The sequence below is a fragment of the Leiobunum rupestre genome, chromosome 7, assembly GCF_980474605.1.
Source record: "Leiobunum rupestre chromosome 7, qqLeiRupe1.1.hap1, whole genome shotgun sequence".
Lineage (NCBI taxonomy): Eukaryota > Metazoa > Arthropoda > Arachnida > Opiliones > Sclerosomatidae > Leiobunum > Leiobunum rupestre.
The window spans coordinates 47,866,594-47,883,897 of NC_143390.1; the positions used below are offsets into that span (position 1 = coordinate 47,866,594).

General features: G+C 38.7%; 1 long non-coding RNA gene across 1 annotated transcript; it reads right to left on the bottom strand.

Moving 5' to 3' along the window:
• Positions 1 to 1,235: 1,235 nt before the first annotated feature.
• On the bottom strand, positions 1,236 to 6,409 carry LOC149936573 (uncharacterized). Its single transcript, XR_016472282.1, has 3 exons — positions 6,315 to 6,409; positions 6,158 to 6,247; positions 1,236 to 2,371 (listed from the first exon to the last, which is right to left on the bottom strand). It is a non-coding gene; the product is annotated as an uncharacterized LOC149936573 (long non-coding RNA).
• Between the last annotated feature and the right edge of the window lie 10,895 nt (positions 6,410 to 17,304).

A 17,304-nucleotide genomic window follows, 5' to 3' on the forward strand; every position in this document is an offset into this window, starting at 1 on the left:
TTGAGAGCCACTGGCCCAAGCGGGGGGGGGGGGGAATTGGGGAAAAATATTAAAATTAGGTAGGGAAAATAGGAAAATAAAAATTGGTTACGTTACTTACATAACATTTATTAACTTTAAAACAAGCAAGTATATTATAATATCACACATAATCATTTGTAACGCTAGATTAATTAAATTGAGAGCCCCGGTGGCCCGCAACCCACGTTCGAATGATTTATTTTAAGAGCCCACCGATTTTTATTAAGAGCCATTGGCCCCAAGACTCCCACTAATTCCAAGTCTGATCGGTTGGATCCTGTAAGAATCGTCTGAGCTTTTACTATTTTTAACGGCCATGTTATGGCGCTAGCGGCTTGCCGTAATTAATGAATGGCCGCTGATTGGCTGAAGCTTAAGCAAAGACTATATAATCATTAGTCGTTGCTACAAAATGTCTTGGCGTCAGGTTCTCCCGTAGACCGGAGCATTCTAGGTAGGAGTATAAGATTTCTATGCGTACAGCATTGTTTGATTACGATTCATTGGTTTGGCAAATTGCGATAGCTTGAGCAAGAGTTAGGTTACGATGGGAAAACCATGTTTTCGGTAAATCAGGATTACGGATACCAGCCGAAATCTGGTATCGCAGCAAGGAATATTTTAAAGTGCCAAACTCACAGTTTCGAGCATGGTTTCGTTGTTCCGTAACGAAGACATCGAAGGGTTGATGCTGCTTTTGAACTGTATGGATGAAATTCACGATGAGAGTACGGAATGCTATGAGGAGCAAAATAATCGTCAAAAGTGGTATAAATTTTCTCAAGAGTTGGGTGTTGTTGTGCCCCATTAAGGTGGATATTTAGATTATCATAAATATCTTGGCCAGCCGGGGCCAAAGTATAAAGAAAACTTGAAAGCTGGGTACTTTTCGATTCTGTTGAAAGCAGGATTTCCACTTGTGGGGTAAAAATGATCAGTACCCCGGTAATTCGAAGCCATAACATAGGCTAGGTTCAGAAGGCATGCAGAGAAGAGAATGATGACCGATCAGAAAAGTTATTTTTTCGAAGCTTAAACCAGCAAAGTGGAAACTTAATTGTAGCAGAGAACGTTGGTTAGCGACTTCTGACACCATTTTAAGTGATGAACAGACAAGATTTTATTTTTTTTGTGAACAGACACTAATGGCATCGGATCTTAGGGGATCGTTAGATGAACAGACAAGATTAAAGGAAAATAAAAGTTTATTTGCAGAATAGTGCGTTTTTGGCGTTACATTATCTTATATACCCATAATTACAATTTACTTTTTTATCATTTGTTATCTTTCGCCTTTTTTGTATAGATGGCGCGAATTACAAATACAATATTATTTCCGTAGTAGAGGCCTGCGCCAGTACAAACTCTATGAACTTCAATATAAGCCAGTCCACAGTATTACAGTATTTCCAAGGATAAAGTTCGTGATTTGGGAATTGAGGTTTCAAGCCTCCTAGGCCCTGTTTTCACGTCTGCGTGCCTTAATTACCGTACGCTGAGCCAGTGGCGTAGCTGAGAACTCAGAGGGCCCCCGCAAAAATTTCTATGAGGCCCCCTTTTCATTTTTTTATGGTTAGCGGGGCCCCTCCCGAAGTTCGAGGCCCCTCCTGAAGCTCCCCTGCGAACCATCAGCTACGCCACTGCGCTGAGCGCTTGAAGCGCCTCGGCCGGCAATCTTTGGAAACGCGACGCTTATTTTCTAACCTGGTCGAGGCTTGTACACGGTCACTACGACTTCAAGTACCGATAAAAAATTTCGTGTAATACGGAGCGGACAGAAATTTTCATGAACCAATGTGCAACCACAACGCGACGAAATTCCGTTACCCAACGTGTAGTAAATCGCTGGAACACTCTCCCTACCACAGTCAAAACTTGTTCCTACGGGTTCATTTAAAAAAAGCTAGACAAACGTGTCGAATGGTAAAAAACCTAAGCATGTCTTTGTATACATATTCTAAGTAAAATCAACTGTATTTTAATTGTATATGACACTGTCCCAATAAGCGCTGGCGATTTTATGTGTTCTAGTTCAATAAAATCTATTCTATTCTTTTCTTCTAGCATACCTAAACCTGTATGAGTGAATCCCTATATCTCTTGACGTTGTGGGTTTTCATCGTTAGACGAAAACTGATATAAATGCCTGTGTTACCGGAGGGCAAACATTAAGCAAGTCTAGAAGGCAATTTTGCGAAAATTCGATAATAATAACAGTACAAACTAATTATGAAAATATACCAATAACGTTTTTAAAATAGACGCCGGTTTGGTAAGAGGTTTTCAGAATGCCGAGCTACGCTGAATCTTGGCAAAGTATCACCGTGTAGGTGATCACCGCCCCAGCAATCTGAGTAAAAGATAAAATTACTTGTTAACGACAGCTCGGCCAAATGTAATTATACCTCCAGGTTCAATATTGAATATATAGATACTGTAATATATTAAAAATAAAAGTGGTGGAGTAACACGGCGGAAATGAATAATTTTTTTATTAAAAACTAGCTTGGAAAATCTTAAAAATGTAATGCATTTTCCTGGTAAATGTTATTAAAGCTGAAATGAGAAGATCGATTTAATAATTTCCCATGTCAAATCGATAGCGAAATCTATGCCACAGGTTCCATAATATTCACTTTTAGTTAGCTGACCATAACAAAATTCTTAAAAATACCCGGGATTTATACTTACTGGTGTGATTGAATAGGGTTGTAAAATTTAGGCCTTGTTGGCAAAAGTAACATAGTTTCTTTTTTATTAAATAACCTTGGCCATCTTGCTGAAATGTTGCTTCCCCGCTTCAGCGGAGAGTTATATATTATTACCACTCGCGGATCTCGAGATTCATATGCCAATGAATAGAATTCTCAACGGAAATTTCTAATAAAATCGTGGATTTTCACTGTCTAGGAAGCCAGACTGGCCGGTACGACACTAACTTTCAAATGGGGGAAACTCAAGCGGTAAATCCTTTTCCCAATATTTCTAGGCATAGGTCAACGGGCTTGGGCTCACAGCGAGACCGAGCTCAGGTATTTTTAAACAAATATTGTGAGCCTGAGACGAGACCGATAAGTTTTCATGTTAAAACCGAGCTCGAGCTGTCGAGGTATTGTGGAACGAATATTGTAACTAGTGAGCCCGAGCTTGAACCTTTGTTAAAATACCAATTACTTCGAGCTCGAGCTTGAACCCATTTCATGATTCACATTACTTGGGGCTCGAGCCTGAGCCCGTATTAAAAATTAACGTACTAAGAGCTCAGCCTTGAGCCTCAACATAATACTTGAGCCCGAGCTCGATACTGATTTTGAAGTAGTTTTTATAACTGAGGTGAGCCCATGGACTAATTAATGTATACACAGGGACGGTCCGCATAGGAAATTTAGCGGCTAGCGATTGCTAAATGTGCCCTCGAGCGGCGATTGTGCGAACTAACGACAAACTGAGTCAAGGGGGATGGAAACGGGAGGAAAGGTTTAAGGGTACAAAAAAAGCAGTCGCCTTGCCGGCGATGTTGTAAGCTCCACGTGCGTTTGGTAAATGAATTCATTTATATTAACAATTAAATTGATTGATATTAATTTTTCGGCCCATACATTCGAGACGTTATTCTCAATTTGTCCAGACAAAAAGAAAATTAAAAAAGTGGATTTAAGTGATTCCGATAATGGTAAATCAAAGATTTTTTTGGACAAGGCTTAGAAAAAGATGAACAGGAAAGGTATAAAGAAATCTTTCGTGTGTTCTTTATGACAATACTTCGAATCACTTTTACACGAAGGGTAAACACACAGCTTTTTCCTCATAATTAATTTGTAAAACTACTTAAATAAATTAAAGCTCTTAAATCATACACCTTATTCAAATGAACGAAAAAAACCGTTTGTTTTTCAAATCATAAGCAGACGCCAACATCGATAGACTCCAAGACTTGCAGATAGAGGGCAGCATCGTTTTTCCGTTTGATGACGTTTTGACTCGGCAACTTTGCTTAAGGGGGGAGGAAAAGAGGGAACAGCATTAACAAGACTTAGTCGCCGATTTTATGAGAGAGTGGCGTTGTGCGGACCGTCCCTGTGTATACATTAATTAGTCCATGGTGAGCCCTAGGCCGTGACCGATTTGAATACGGTTTTCGTATCTGAGGAAGATCTCTATCTCCTTCCAATTCGCGATATTGTTTAGCCCTAATTTATTTTGGCAAAAAAAGCGTTAGAAGCTAGTGCGGGCTCAGGGCTGCCTGACCGCCTCCGAGGCTCCGACTGTCTTCCAGGTGTGCCATTGATGCCGGGATGGAGCTTGAAAAAAGTAATTGGGCTATTTGATAAATAAATTGTGTGATGAAAAATCGGGTTGAGCAGCTTGAGCAAATCAAGAGTCCAGAGCGGTCGAAAGGCTTTAAAGGGGCTGGAAAGTGGGGGTTTGAAATCGTCTAGTGACGTGGTATCTCCAAAAAAATCCGGACCCTGCTTTATTTTCTTTTTTCCCCACCAAAGAATATAAAGCTCCAGGAATGGAAGGATTGATATTATTGGCCGCGTGTTTTGGTTGCGTTAGAAACTTCCGGCAAAGCAAATCAGAGTAACTGGAAACGGTTAACGCAACCCGGTCTCTCTTTAAAAACTAGAGACACAAAAGTTCCACTAGACGGAGCTACACCTTCCATTCCTGGGGCTTTATATTCTTTGCTCTGACGGGGATGTTTTGAAAATAGTGAGGAGCGACCCGAGAGAGATAGACGCGAACTAAGATATTCTGGCCTTCGTGGACGTGGTTTTGGTTCTAATATTTTAAAATTTATTTCATTATAATGAAAGAGTTTAATTTAAATAAAAAAAGGAAACGTGATGATACGAAATTATCTCTTGTTGGTGAGTTTGATAAGTGGGAAAAGGCAAAACAACTGCGGTTGAGTACTAAGGTTTATCAAAATGCTCCAGTGAAACCAAGGCTCTTAGAAATTGGCTTCGATTCATTTAGCGTTTTTTTACAAAATTCGATGAAACTCGAAAATAATAATGTAGAAAATTACGAACACACTACTACCAAAAGACCTTATCGGCTTATCGCTCAAATGAATTTTTCGTTAAACATTTTTTGTTCACTAAACTAAATCTCAATAAAGATTAATGCAATTTTAAAACTTCCTACGAGCTCAGCTAACACTAACCAACAAAGACCACGCTGGATTTCGTCATACAAAAATCCCAACACAGCGGTGTCTGTTTTACGTATTCGCGAACTTGAGAAAAAGTAGTTTTGGAAAAAAGGTAGCGAAATGCGAGCGAGCTAAATGGCACCTGTATCAATTGGCAAGAAATTCAAATATGACAATAGTACGCCAGTTATGGGGTTGCGCGAATCGGTAAGAAATATCACAGAAAATTCAAATTTCTTAATGCAACCGAAAACGAAGTTCAGAAATGATCAGTACTAACTAAAATATAATATTCAACCAAGTCTGTCTTAATGTAAACAAATTATGTACATTTAAATTCGAAAATCACCCACAATCACTAAAATGGGCAAATGCTCCACTTTCTGAGCCCCGATCTCACCATGCCGGTGAGGGCATGATATTTCCAATCGATTGATGTATTATGTGTCTTTGTATCTCTAACGTACCACGATAAATCGTGTGAACACCAGCGGCGGCGACAGCGGCGGACACGGTACATGAAACTAATACACACAAATCCCCTACGAGCGAAAAACACAGCACCCCACACAAGGAGAACGCAACCCGTCAAAAGTCGTGCATTTTCTTGCGTACATTTTTCATTGGTTAGACGCTTTAGCGCCTGCTGCAGTCGGAAGGGGAAAATTCGGAAATTGTCTTCCCCCTTTCCGTGAAACGTTCAGTGTAAAGGCACATCCAATGAAATTTGTACAAACCCTTCGTTAGCGTGTTTATAAGCTGGATGCGTTCTCATTGTGTTTGTAGCTCCTAGCAAATCCCTTACGATTGTGTGTAAAAAAGCATAAGTTTAATTAGTTAGTTTAAGTTTCAGAAGAAAAAGATTGCAACGGTAAATGAAAATATGTCCAATAACATAATTTTAAACAAAGACATTCGCGTTTACGCATTTCCATGAGTATCTGGAACTGTCTGTAATGAAATTAGTGGAGTTACCGTTGGGAGAAGAGCCTTTTTCAATTCGCAGATTCCCCAGAGAGTGAATCGAAAGGTCACGGTGCTCCTCGTCATGTGAAGGAAAATCAACTTCGATTAATGGACACATTTTAGAAACACAAATTTAGACAAAGACCACAGATTAAATTAAGAATACCTCTTCCCTAAATGGCAAATCCAAAGATTTGGGTAGTTTCATTCCGATCAGAATGCCGAAGGTTTGGTTAATCTAAGAACAAAATAACGATCCAATTCTGAATTCTTTGTTATTAAACGTAAACAGCGTTAAATAAATGCATTTATTTCTGCTCATAGAGAATGACTACATGTTGAGATGATTTGACGGTTGCTCCCAATCAGCCGTAATCTCATCCATTTAAAACAATCAAATCAACCCAGTATCTCATTGGTTTCCTAAAACTATTGTCTTCCGACGCAATTGAAGTGCACCCTCTTATCGTTTCAACATAATCATTATCGCTAATAAAAATAAATACATTCATATAATTACGTTTCCCATAAGCCGGTCAGTTTACTGCGAACCATCTACAGAATTAGCCCTTTCAGTTTACATAGAGTTACATAGCGGTTGACGCGAGAAGTTCATAAAGTGCTGGATTTTCGTCTGCTAAACAGACGCTTTGTGTTTTGTAATAGCAAATCATCTGTTTAGCAGACGAAAATCCAGCAGTGTATGAACTTCTCCCATTGGTCTCTAGACTTTATACGGTTCGATGTAAACTGAAAAGGCTAGCTTAGCCCCCGCACATTTTGGTTGACTTCGGACTAAGTTATTAGGCATAGCAAAAGTGACATAATTACCAAAGGTTTGTCAATCGACCCTCTTTCTTAATGAATGTTACGAGCGAAATACAAGTTGGGAGGGGAGAAGGGAAAGTATGCCTTGGGGAGGGAAGGAAGTTAAAACCAACAAATAACGCCTCGTAGTGAGGAACGGAGGAAGTAACACTGATCAAAGCTACTGTATTTTTTTATTTTTCGTCGTTCTGTGGAGACGCTATCGCCATCTGCCTACGATATAATACCAGAGACTAAAAAACGAGCCAGAAAGGGCGACAATAATAGTCTTTTATGTGGTCGATCTCGAGTCGAGCATTCATTAAACCTTAAGCATACGAAAGTACAGGGATTGTCACACTTTTGGAAATTATGTCACTTTTGGGCATAGTAAATGCTATTTGCGAGCCGTGTCAAGGCGTAGGACCTGCGCTTTATAATAATTTTTGAAGGTATTATTTTCCTCACTAGAGACGATATCGTTTTGTTGCGTGACTTTAATTCTACGTCAATCCTCACAGCTTTTCAGTAGTTATTTCGACTTACTTATGGAAAGGTTATAGAGTTATTTTAATCAGGCGTACGGTAAATTTATAATACGTACTTGCGTATTGGGGTAATCGGCGATTATGCAAGACAGAAAAATCTTCAGTTTACTTATAATTAATTTGCTGATGACTTGATTGATAATGATTTCGTCACCAGATAAGGTTCTCCGTGTTAAAAACGCGCCAATGTAGTAAATTCCGAAAGATTCGGTCAACAAGTTGTCGAGCATGCTGATGGTCAACAACATGGATACGCCACCCGCCGCGTCCGAAAAGGTTGAATGCAAAGTAGTCAAGGTCAACCTACGGTCTTCGAGGAAACGCTGCCAGTCGGCTGTAGCTACGTCTTCCTTCGGGAAAATTGCGACAAAATCCTCGAGCGACTGGTTGAATTCTTTAAGAACGAACTCGAAAAAGAGGCTGTAGTAAATAAGGTATCCTTCGACGGCCAGGGCGCTTACGATTGACACGATCAACCAAGCACTTTGGACAGAAACTTCTAAGAAGATCCTGAAGGGTGTCGCGTAAATGCTATACGATTGAAGCAGTGTCGTAACCGCGTCTAAGGTGAACAAGAAGACGTTGAGGAACAGAAAGGACACACCAAATTTGCAAATTCGTTTACGAAAACGATTCGTTTTGACGAAATCCCTTTCGATTCATTCCATTTTCTTGGACATCTTTTTGAAGGTTTTCCTGTGACGAAACATCAGCGAGAAGACGAGGATGCGGTAGGTGAAGTCTTCGATGAGGAAAAAGGCCATTACTGTGATGAGTCGAGGGTCTATCGCTACTACTCCTTTACTTCTTCCAAACGATGAGTTACTATAGGAGAAGTTGTCAACGCTCGAATATTCTACATCCGGTAAACTCTCGTTCTTGTAAGACGTTCCATTTGAGTCTTCCTCGTATTCATATTCATGATAGTAATAACCAACGTTAGAAAAGATTAAGAAGTACCGCATGAATAACACGAACACCCAAAAGAAGTTGATGAACCACGTTTTGAGATGGAAACATAAGGGGTTTCTCGAAATAGGGAAAACTCCAATGACTCGGACTAAATACGTGAAGAGACAGTATCCAGCCGGCATCGTGGCATTTGTTAAACTAACTGCCGAAATAATACCAAAGCAGTCTTCTACCAAAAAGTAACAATCGTTAGTGGGTGTGCTTTAGCTTTTCCGGGTTACGGCCCCAACAGCGGTGGAGTTTTCATTACGGAATGTATTTAGGCACTTATGAAACTTACTCCAGGGCATCTTGGGAGATACACAAATGTAAGATAATACAAGTTTTTTCATTCAATCATTAATTAATTAATTAAATGATGTAGCACTGATGCTGCCATCTAGGAGCAATAAACACGAGGAGAGCACAACTAGCTTTTAAACACGCTAAGGCAGTGTTGTGTACACATTTCATTGTACGAGACTTTTCGCTGAACGTTTTACTAGCAGGGGGAGGAATGTCCGAATTTTCCGCTTTCGACGACAGCAGGCGCTAAAGCGTTTAACCAATGAAAACTGTACACAAGAAAATGCGCGACTTTTGACGGGTTGCGTTCACTTAGTGTGGGGTGCTGTGTTTGTTGCTCTTATGTTTATTAAACTTGGCTTTATAGCCCACGTCTGAAAAGGGTATTATAGTGTGTCAGTTAGTAAAAATAATTTATGATACGTATGTGTGGCGTGACGTGAAACAGTGGCGTAAATAGCGCCCCCGCAGACCCCACGGCGCGGGGGGGCGAGAACTAGGGGCCCCCAAACGTTTATGATTAAAATCGGTGCTATTTAAAAGAGCCCAGAGTGGTTTTTCGCGTGGGGGGGGGGGTTCCTAGTTATGCCACTGACGTGAAATTAATGTTATACACAAAGATAAATATGCAACTTTAAACACAATAACGAATGCCTCGACACAGAATTCTGCATATACTCACTATAACAACGAGGAAAAACCCCATATCAGGCCTAATAGCTTAGTCCACCAAAAATGGGTTGTCCTAGTAATTGCTTTCAGTAAAAATTTAATTTTTGGAGGATTGGCAACTGGCACACTTATGTGTTTGTTACTCCTAACTGCCATTAAAGCATATTTATAAATACAATTGGACGACCGTCGCTTCAACGACTTCGAAAGACATCAGTTTTATGGAAGCTAGGAGCAACAAACGCAGCACCCCGTACAAGGAGAACGCAACCCATCAAAAGTCGTGCATTTTTTGTGTACATTTTTCATTGGTTAAATGCTTTAGCGCCTGCTGCCGTTGGAAGGGGAAAATTCGCAAATTGTCTCCCCCCTCCTGTCCCGTAAAACGTTCAGCGTAAAGGTTCGTCCAATGAAATTTGTACACAACTCCTCGTTAGCTTGTTTAAAGGCTAGCTGCGTTCTCCTTGCGTTTGTTGCTCCTAGATGGAAGCAATGCGATACCGGTTGATTTGATTGGTGGTCTTTGGGGGAGGGCGCTTACTCTTTGATCGTGAGGGGCGTGGGGAGCAACGCCAAAAATCTTCTCAACATAGGAATTGTCCCGACAGTAGAAATAAAAGAAGACAGTTACCATACCCGTATATGAGGGGGGCCTGCTCAGCACGCCCAAATGAATACTTAAGCATCCCCAACCCGACCGACCCAAAATAAAATCGATTGCTCAACTACCGAAAGATATGATCTAAAATATTCTTATATTAATCAAAAAGGAGAGCTACATCACAATTTAATTTCAGTAAATAATAATACACTTTTTTACTATATTTTGAGGAGTTTGGTTTTAGCGCGTTTCACTGCACTAAAAGTTTAAATATTTCAATTGAATAAATACAAAACTAGCCAATCAAAAGTGTTTCGATATAATATGGTCTTGGTATTTTTGGGCTACACCACCATACACGAATAGAGAAAAGTGATTGGACAATACTATACTACAACAATGGTAAAACGTTCATAAGACTGCAGTTCATGCTTACTATTTCATCGACGTGTATCCTACTATATTAAAGAAAACTATTAGCTAATCGTCTTAAATATTAGTAGTTTTAAATTCCATGAAAAAAAGTGAATACTTAAATTGTATTAAAAAGTAATTACAACTAATATCATGTAACATCGGTTACCTATAAACTATTCTGTTTACAACGTTTGAAATCAAAATTCATAATTTAAACTATAAATATTAAATCTTTTAGCCATGGTTTATTATAAATTGTTAAATTTTAAAAAAAGCTGCTACTTCATGACTTAGAAAAGATAAAACACTAAAGACACGTACAGGCCTGAGCATAAACACAATTATTAAGTTAAGTGAAATTTGTTTGAAAAATACTTACTTTACCTATGACGGTAATTTTTATATGCAGGAAACAGGTTTAGCAATGGGTAATCCTTTATCTGCCCCAATTGCTAACATGGTCATGGAACATGTAGAACAATCAATATTTAGGAAGAAACAAATTAAGGATAATATAAAACTATGGTATCGGTTTATGGACGATATATTTTTCATTAAGAAAAAAGCCCTATTAACAGAGCGGTTACTAAATATTGTCAATAAGATTCATAAAAACATTTCCTTCACGATGGAGGGGGAGATAGAAAGAGCCCTTCCATTTCTTGACTTAATGTTCAAACATCAAAATGGACGGTTCGAATGTTCCATGTACCAAAAACCTACGCACGCAAAAACGTTTTTAAATTTTAATTCTTGCCACCATATTAACATTAAAATAGGTTTAATTAAATCCCTGAAACAAAGAATAGAATACATTTCAGATCACCCTGTTAAGGATAAAGAGATGTATTGTCAACAATTACTTGATAGTGGTTATCCAAAACACTTAATTAACTCTATATTTAATGATAATAATCTGAAAATTATAATAAAAAAAGAGACCCCTAAAAATGTACTTAGTTTACCTTACATAAAAAATATTAGTGAAAAAACGAGGCGTCAATTAAAAAAGCTTGGTGTAACGTTAGTTAACAGAACCGTAAACACGCTGAAATCAAATATTGTAAAAAATAAACCGCTAATTGAAGACAATAAAAAAACAGGGGTTCTTTACGCAATAGACTGCAATTGTAAGGAAACATATATAGGTCAAACAAAAAGAACTCTGCAAAAGAGACGGAACGAACATCAAAATTGTGTAAAAAAGAAAGATCAGAAAAATGGCCTGGCGTATCATATAGTAAACAATAATAGGCATGAAATTGGATGGGATTCGGCGAGAATGATTTGTAACGAAACTAATTGGTTTAAAAGAAATTTCAAAGAGTCAGTGTTCATTGAACAAGGTTGGAATTTAAATCTGGAAAGTGGCTCAGTTGGAGTAAAAGGTTGGAGTTTATTTAATTTGGATAAATATAAAATTAAAATATAGGTTAATTGTATAGAAGAATAGTTAAGACAGAATTGATACAGTTTTACCTAAAGAATTTGTAGCCCATAAGGTAACTGTTATAAATAGAATTAATTAGTAATGTTGTTGTTTTTTACATATATGTAATTTAAGCATTGTATAATTTTTGAACGATTCTTGTAAATACGTTTTTTTCTGGGCTACCTAACGGTAGCGTGTTATAGTATTTTTAGTATAAAATGATCCAGAGAGGCGACCGATAGTCTGGCACGGTATTGCAACACGCGATGAAAGTCCGAGAGTAGGGTTAAAGCTCATTGCCCAATGGTAGAAATATTTTTGGTTTTGTATTCGTGTTAAGGAATCACTTGTAACAGTCACTCGCTGAAGAAGGACCACGGTCCGAAAGCTCCGAATAAAATAAAGTTTTTTTCTAAGTCATGAAGTAGCAGCTTTTTTTAAAATTTAACAATTCATAATTTAAAAATTAACAAAATAAAGCCAAATTCGATATACAGAGTGTTTTTCAGAAGTCAGTGCAATAAATTTGAGGTGTTATAGGGGTTGAGTAAAGATGTTTGACTGTCTTTGTCGCGATCCTCTGCGACGAATAAGAAAAACGCTAGAGAGCGTTAAAGTTTGGCCTAAAAACGCCTAATTGTAAGCTTTCAACGAACATAAGAACGCTGATAGAAAACCGGTTTTAAAGGGGTAGTAGGAAATTTTACTACTACAAAAAACACCATATTGTCGAGTTGCAAAAAAGTTTTTTTTTTTAAAGCAAATGTTCAAATTGTCGTCCTCCAGCTCCTAAACAAAGTCGGCAGCGACGAAGAAGCGATGTCCGTACGGACTGAAACACTCCAGCTGTGGTACGAATCTTTTCCGAAGCGGCGTGAATTCGTGCTACCAAATCCCCTTCCGTCTCGTGGTGTTTCGTAGACAAGTTCTTTCATCCACCCCCATAGAAAGAAGTCAAGTGGGTTTAGATCCGGCGATCTTGCAGGCCAGTTGACCGGACCTCCTCTGCCAAGATTTCCATCTCTCTGGATATTGCAAGTCGAGGAACGCTCGTACCCCCAATGAACAGTGAGCCGGAGCCCCGTCATACTGAAACCACATTTGTCTTAAAATTGCTTCAAGAAGGTCAGGTAAGACGTCACGATGGAAAACCATGTACGGCTAAAATGTCTATTCTTGTTTGGAAAAGTTGTTTCCAAACAAGAATAGACATTTTGGCAAGCAACATGTCTACTCATTCGTTTCGCTGCGACTAACAAAGGTATTTAAAGGCCTGTTGGTCAAACTCCTTAATCAATTTGAGATTACTACCCGTCATGGAGCGTTATCGATTCACGACTGAAGAACTTGCGGACATTCATTTTACGTACGGACGACCGGATGGTAATGCAAATGTCGCTCAACAACTTTACCGTGAACGGTACCCGAACAGAATTATTCCAAACCGACGAACTTTCACGGGTGTCCATCAGCGACTGCGCGAGGCAGGTACAACAAGGGTAAGAAATTACTCTGAACGGTATTTTGAAGGAAAAGATCGCCGGATCTAAACCCACTGGACTTTTTTCTGTGGGGTGGATGAAGGAACTTGTCTACGAAACACCAGTGGATTTGGTAGCACGAATTCACGCCGCTTCGGAAAAGATTCGTACCACAGCTGGAGTGTTTCAGTCCGTACGTACATCGCTTCTTCGTCGCTGCCGGCTTTGTTTAGGAGCTGGAGGACGACATTTTTAACATTTGCTTTAAAAAATAAAACATTTTTGCACTCAACAATATGGTGTTTTTTGTAGTAGTAAAATTTCCTACTACCCCTTTAAAACCGGTTTTCTATCTGGGTTCTTATGTTCGTTGAAAGCTTACATTTAGGCGTTTTTAGGCCAAACTTTAACGCTGTCTAGCGCTTTTCCTATTCGTCGCAGAGGATCGCGACAAAGACAGTCAAAATCTTTACTCAACCCCTATAACACCTCAAATTTATTGCACTGACTTCTGAAACACCCTGTATTTATTAACTTTAGGAGTGAGAGTTAAAAATTACGATTTTTAGTATCAAGGCATTGGCGCCCCCAAAAACAAATTGTGCACCTTCGAGTTTTGGCGACTGGTTACGGGTTTGACCAGAATTAGATTAGGAGAAGTTACTACAGAGCCTGAAATTCTGGAAGCGCGAATGCCTTACAAAAGCGAAGGGGGTAAGTTTCTTTCTCGTTGAAAATTCCACCCCCTCAAAAGGAGAGAAGATTCCCTAGGGACGCTAGGTAACGATACCGCCATCTAACGTGAGCTAACGAAATTAAAATAACGTACGTTTTACAAGGCTTAGATATTAAGTGTTGTTAGACATGGAAGGGACCGAAGGGTGGGACCATAGATATAAGAAATGTATATAAAGGTCTAGATAAATTTCGGGGCGTCTAAGCCTAACATAAAATACGGGATTGACACCTAGCAGACACCGAGGAAGGCACGTGACCAAGAGCGCGAGGTCTCTTAGCATTTTAGTACTAACGAGGAGTGTACCCGAGGTGTAAATCACCGATTTTGATGAAACTCGGGGGGTATGTAGACCTTGGGGTAACATGAATTTTCGCCAAGGGAAAAGTTACGCTGGGCTTCCGTTTTGCTATGGCAACCGAAAATGTTTTTGACAACATTAAATGAAAAAAATCTACATTTAAAAAAGCATGGGATTTTCTCGGTTTCACAGGGGGGTACCGGGGTACCCTGTGAAAATTCTTTAAAACCCAAAAAATAAAAATAAAAATTTAAATTTCAACCAAGAATGTATTTATTTATATTTAGGAAGAATGATTATGTTGCGACAATCGCCGGGCACGTTGAACGCCTTTCCCCCGTCTCGCGCGGGGGGAAAGACAAAACGTCACCGGCGTTTGATTTCCATCGCGTTAGGTGACGTAAATTTTAAGCAGCCAATGAAATACAGGGACTATTCGTTATATTTTAAGCGGAGGAGCGTACTGGGGGGACCAACGGGTGGATTGAGAGAAAGGCTAAAAACCGTCTCGACATAGACATTCTCCCTAGGTATAAATAAATACATTCTTGTTTCAACTAAAATGCTAAATTTGAACAATTTTTTATGAAATTCATCAAGTAGCCCCCTGTGAAACCGAGAAAATCCCATGCTTTTTTAAATGTAGATTTTTTCATTTAATGTTGTCAAAAACATTTTCGGTTGCCATAGCAAAACGGAAGTCCAGCGTAACTTTTCCCTTGGTGAAAATTAATGTTACCCCAAGGTCTACATACCCCCCGAGTTTCATCAAAATCAGTGATTTACACCTCGGGTACACTCCTCGTAAGTGCTTGACCTTTCTAAGCTGTTAATATCCATAATAGATCGCATAGACGTTTCAGCGGTTTTATCGGCTGCCCTTTTCCCGTGTTTCTATAAATTTCCACCAGGTCCCGATCTCGGTCTTACTCCCGTGTAGGGGGGGAGGGGGGGCAATATTGTCATCCCGCCTAGTCTTCCCCTCTCTCTCTGGTAAGTCAAATGCGCCCACAGTGGGCTCTATGGCTCTATGATAACTTCCTCTAATCTAATTCTGGTTTGACAGATACTCTGAAAATAGACTTACCCGAAAATGGATATAATTGTTCCCACAGTGAAATTGCATAAAATCACGTTTTTAAATGGTTAAAATCAGAGAGTGTATAGCAATGGCGCACCCAGGTTTTTTTTATGGAGGGGGCCCGGATTGATCTAAATCATCTAATGAACTTACAATGTTAGTTGAGAAAATTGTACGACTTTTAATGAAATATAAAATATGGACGAATTTTTTTTCATTTCGTAAAACGAAATTGGGTGCGCCAATGCAATGGTGTATAGTATAAAGAGATGTTTCTATTTCCAAAAGTCGTATTAATTCTTCTGGCGGGAAAATGAACATTGGATTCGGATAAGAGATGGCGCCACCGGTATCGCCAGCTAATAGCACACGTTTCAACACTAGTGGAGGACGACGCAAAAACTAACCAGATTGCATTTGATATTTTGACAATTTATTCAATTTTTATAATTGTTTAAATATGTCTGGATCGTTTTGTTTAGAAATTGTTCTTCAAATAAAAAACCAAATTAACGTGTTTCTTTTTTCAAGTTTCTATAGGAAAAAGTTTGGTGAATATCCGTTTTGATTATTAAGACCTATATTCACCTTTTTCTTGAACATTTTTATTCCCATTTTGTAGTTGGAAAATTTAAAAATCGACAAACTTAAAAAATAATAAATGTTAATCATACAATTTACTCTATTTAATTCACCAATGAATGTTTTATGAAACTTAAAACTAAAAATAGGCTAACAACATATGACAACATATTCAGCTGTGACAACAAATTTTACGTTAATGAAGTTAAAAAAACCACTTCCAGAAACACTTCAAATCTTTACTGAAATTACAAAATATTGTAATATATCAGGATGTCTAATCCACAAGCGCTTTTTAAACCATTAATGTTTTTGTTTTAATCAAATCGAATAGGTTAAATCAATTATTGACCCTACGAAAGTAAACTTTTCTGTACTTAATTTTTATATTACCAATGAAATTTCACGTTTAATTATTTTATGAACAAAATAATTGAAAATTCTAAAATGATAGTCCTGAAACAATTTCCAATACCATGAAACGTTACCACTAGCGACATCGCGTATGGGATCCTGAACTTCTCTTCAATTCCCAAATGGTCGTAAAACCGTGTACGAAATTTTAACATTACGCGAATAGGAAATGACGCCTCTCTATACTATACACTCTCTGTTAAAACAAAGATAATTTAAACTCGTACCCTAGATTCAAAATCACTCTCTCGCGCGTTGCCGATAGTGTTTACCCACTTCCCGCCGGAACTCAGAAAAAATTCGCTCCATGGTTTGCGCCTTACCGCAACCGATGGAGCCCGATTTTTCTGAGGTCACGTGCCGGAAAAGGGTAGACACTTCGTAACAAAACCGTCAATGGGAAAGCTCTCAGTATTCGAATCTAGGATACGAGTTTAAATTATCTTTGGTCAAAACAGAGGAATTGAAGTATTGTAAACGCTTCTGCGAGACAAGGCTTAACCTGGTTTGAACGTACCACTACGAGAGCGAACATCTCGGCTGTAAACCACGCCCGTTCCTATGAGCATGATGAGGGCCAACATAATATTTCTTGAACATTCCTAGTGTATACATACAGGGTGTTTCAGAGAAAACTGGCACAAATTCAAAAATCAGCCTCCAAAACGTCGAAAAACGAGCAAATGTGCACTTTCTATTGTTCCTTGGACCTAATTGTTTCCTTTTACTAAGCATTTGGTTTTTATCGAAAAAGATAAGAAAACGATCATTTGTATCAAAATTTCGTTATTATTTGAAAGAAGTATTCTATAATGCGTTGTCAAAGG